Source organism: Crocodylus porosus, unplaced genomic scaffold, assembly GCF_001723895.1.
Source record: "Crocodylus porosus isolate Cpor-Errol unplaced genomic scaffold, CroPor_comp1, whole genome shotgun sequence".
NCBI lineage: Eukaryota > Metazoa > Chordata > Crocodylia > Crocodylidae > Crocodylus > Crocodylus porosus.
This window is the reverse complement of record NW_017728948.1, coordinates 68,600,539-68,604,713: the sequence shown is the minus strand read 5'-3', so window position 1 is coordinate 68,604,713 and position 4,175 is coordinate 68,600,539.

Sequence of the window (4,175 nt, the reverse complement as noted above, 5' to 3'; positions counted from 1 at the left end):
GGTGCTCTTTCCTGCCAAGGCAGGGGGTCGGACTAGATGATCTACCTAGGTCCCTTCCGACTCTAGCTACTATGAAACTATGAAACTATGAACTAGCTAATAAATTGGCCTGAGAAAGTCAGGGAGATTCATCATGGCAAAAGCTTTGAATTCCTTTAAATCAAAGGTGCACTGCATCTTGTATCCCAAGAAAAGAGAAGAAACTTTTATGGAAGCACTCCTGATCTAACTAAATAACAACTTCCAAGAGACTATTAGGAATAAGCAAAGAGCCTGCAAGGAATGTGGGGGAAAGGACTGACTGGCAAGTAGACCTACATCTTACAGGTTAAATATAGTAAGAATTACCAAGCTCACAAAGCCAAGTTGACAGATCCTTAAAGGCCTTTCAAATAAGAAAAGAAGAAAGGAAATGTAGAGCTGGTAAGTGGTGAAGGTGGGATAATGATGAAAGATATATAGTTAGGCCCCAAAATAAATTAATTATTTCCCCTAATATTTAGTAACGATGATGACACTGATCATGGAGTTAAAGGCAGGATAGCTAATGGGAATGAGAGAGAGGCTCAAGCAACAATGAAAGTGGTGAATGCAAGCTAGGGAACCAAATAATCTCTCTCTCAGCCATCTGAAAGAACTGACATGTAACTGCATGCCAGGTAGCAAGTTTTTAAAAGAATTTATCAAGTTGGAGATAATACAATGTGTTTGAAGACTATCAAATGTAGGGATAACATTTAAGAACATAAAAAAGTGATATAGAAAACTATATATATATTAGCTGATCACAAGATGGCTATGAGACACCCATGTGATGAGGGATATTGGATCCTAACTTGTATCAGGAGAGACATTTCCAATAGAAATCGGAAAGTATACATGACACCAATAAAACATTGGTGAACCCTCACATGATATTCAGTTTAGATCATCCTTGTTCAAAAAAAATGAATTTAGACTGGAGCAGATACAGAGAATGGCTCTTAGGGTGATTAGGGAAAGGAGAGCCTACCTAAAGAGAAAAAAGCTTAGCTTTATTTGCCCTAGGAAAGCTGAGAGGGGATATGATTGTTTTCCATAAATGCATCAGGAGAGTAAGCACACGGGAGGAGGAAGAACCATGTAAACTAATGGAAAAAGCTGGCACAAGATCAAATGTATATAAACAAACCATGAATAAGTATAATGGATAAGTTTATTGCTAGATAAAAATTGATAAATTTATAAATGGGGGTTACATGATGGGGTTGCCTGTGATTGCAGGATTCTGAACTTGATGATCCAGGAGGATTGTCCTGTATTCCCATATGCAGAGGACTAAATGTTTAGCATGTGCTATACAATCATTCTAACAAAGTATATTTCATGGGAAAGTACACTATGAAAGCTTATAATAGTATGTAGTTTGTTATGTTTCTAGTTATATAAAAGAAATCTGTTGACTCCGTTTGAATAGATTGAACAGAGAACAATTTCCTGTTGCTATGTAGCTCTGCTTTTGTGGAGCTAGAAAAGGTTATGATGCTTAAATGCTTTCTGAGAAAATGTTGACTATTTGATTGTTTTTAGAAAGTACAATACATCTGCCAAAGTGAATTCCAAATATAGATATTAGGACATTTGTAAAAATTGATAGGATTTATATCAGGAAATATTTCTATATTACTTCTTTTTGAGATTTAAAAAAATGATGGACAAATAGAAATATCATTTATATGGATTAGGGGAGAATTCATATTTATGAAAATGAAGAGTAACCTGACATCTTATTTGAAGGATGACCTCTGTGAAATTATCCTCCATATAGGCTTAAGAATTCAAGGCTTCAAAAAAGGTGCAATTGAAAATATTAAACTGTGAAACAATATATGTAAAGTCATTAGTTTTACAAAGAGAGACTTTCTTTATATTTTAACTGACTTGCAATAAAAATATTAAAACAAATAAATACAAAGTTAAAGACATTAAAGACTCCATTGACTTCATTGAACTCTAAATATGCTTACACAAATCTAAATCAGAAGTACATGCACTAAAGTTGATATTATATAAATATAAAATGAATGACAAAATTAACTTGCTTTCTGTGATAATTGGAGATGGTCCTTGATTATCTTCACCCCTCCTCTGATTCTCCCACCTGCACTAAGCACAACCTATTTACTGCTAAGGATTTAGGCAGACTATGTGCTATATGTTCATCCAGTATGAATCCCACCTTTCTTTGTGATAACTTGTCAGGCATACCGTGACAGACTGGATGTCACCCTATATGATACTTGTGCACATAACACGAGCAGAGTTTATCCCCCTGGAATCCTCTCTTTGATGAGTGCAGATGAATGGGAGTTTCTCATGCATGTCCTTTGACTCTAGAACAGTGATCCTCAACCAGGATGCTGGGGAACCTGGGTCCCATGAGATCTTTAGAAGGGTGCTATTAGGTGTGAGGAGATAAGAAAGTGTGAGGAGATAAGTGCAGGCTTAGGTCTGTCCCTGCCTGGTAGGTGTTCTGCCCACACTGCCCAGGTCCTCTGCAAAGAGGTAAACACTAATCTGTTTCTGAAATGGGGTGCTGCACATTTCACAACAACTATGGAAGGGTGCTGTGAGTCAAATGACGAGTTCCACAGTTATAAAAAGGTTGAGAATTACTGTTTCAGAACATCCTCACTCAGTCATTTTCTTGATTCCCAGGCCCATCTTTTACCTTGTGTACTTAGGGAGTGGAGGCTTAGGGAATAGTTGGACCCTGGGATGTAGGTCACAAACCAACAGCATCTTCATTGTTATTGACAGATAGTTCTTAAGTTTCTGTGGGTTGACTGTTACAGTAGGGGTTTTTTGATATCATATGTTCATAATCATTATAAAATTTTCTTGAAAAATGGATGGGAATTGTGATACATTACAATGAACTCATATAATTAAAATATTTCATTCTTACAAGAGGTATGTATGCCAGTTCACCATGACACAGCCACATCTAAAAGAAATCAATTTTTTCCTTCTTCATACTTGCTATTATACAGTTATTTATGCTTCAGGAGTAGAGATACACTTAATCTTTCTAGTTATATTTTTCCCACAGAGTGTAATATTCATCTAAGAATTGTCTAAATTTAATGAGATAATGAACAAAACAAATTATCCACTATGGCTCTTGTAATTAGATATCCACTTCTGCAATAAAGTATCACTTTGGAAAGGGTTTTGTCTGATACTTTTTGACTTGCTACTTCTCATCCCTCTACAGTTATTTAGACTATAAGGGACTTTTTGTTCTCTGTGTGTACAGTGCATAGTACTGTGGGATCCTAGTCCATGGCTGGGTCTCCTAGGTGTTACCAGAATCAATTTAATAGAAGTAATGATTATTAACAATGAGCTCTGTTTCTCCTGAAAATGCATGGTGATCAAAAGAAAAGCAAACCCATTAACACTGAAGGAGTCTCCAACTATCATTATTACAAAAGTTACATGATTTGACAAAAGGAATGATGCAGTTCCTCAGTTTATTTCAGTATAAATGGTAAAGCTTTGTGTTTAGGAATGAAGTCACACCTATACATTTCTATATGAGTAGATGTTACCTGGAAAAGATTACACTTCTAGGTATGATTAGACTACATCTAGTTATCCATGGAGACGGATATTTTCTGATCTCAAAGCCTGAGGAGGAGAGACAGTGGTAAGTTATTGCTGGCCTGGGTTTCTTTGGGACTGGAGAAGGGTATGTGTGAAAGTAAGAATTTAACGATCTGTTTGTTTGTCAAGCTAGTTCCTTTTGTCAAGTAAAGTAAAGTAGACAAATTAAGGGTTTAAAAACATTTAACTTTTATAAACCCATTCAGCATTTTTCTAAGATCTTTTACGGAGTGCAAACTGAAAATAGTTTAAATGTAATTAGATAAATGTATCTCATTTATCTCATTATTACTAGATCAGCACAAGAATACAACCTATGCAGAGTTCTGTGGGGGCAGCTGAAGAGTACTAAAGGAGTTGGCTGACATCATAGCACGACCAATGGCAAAGATATTTCAGAACTTGTGACACTCAGGAGAGGTTCTTGAAAATTGGAAGAGGGCTAGTATGATGCCTTTCTTCAAGAAAGGAAGGAAGGAAGATCCAGGGAACTACAGGCCAATCAGTTTGACCTTAATCCCTGGAAA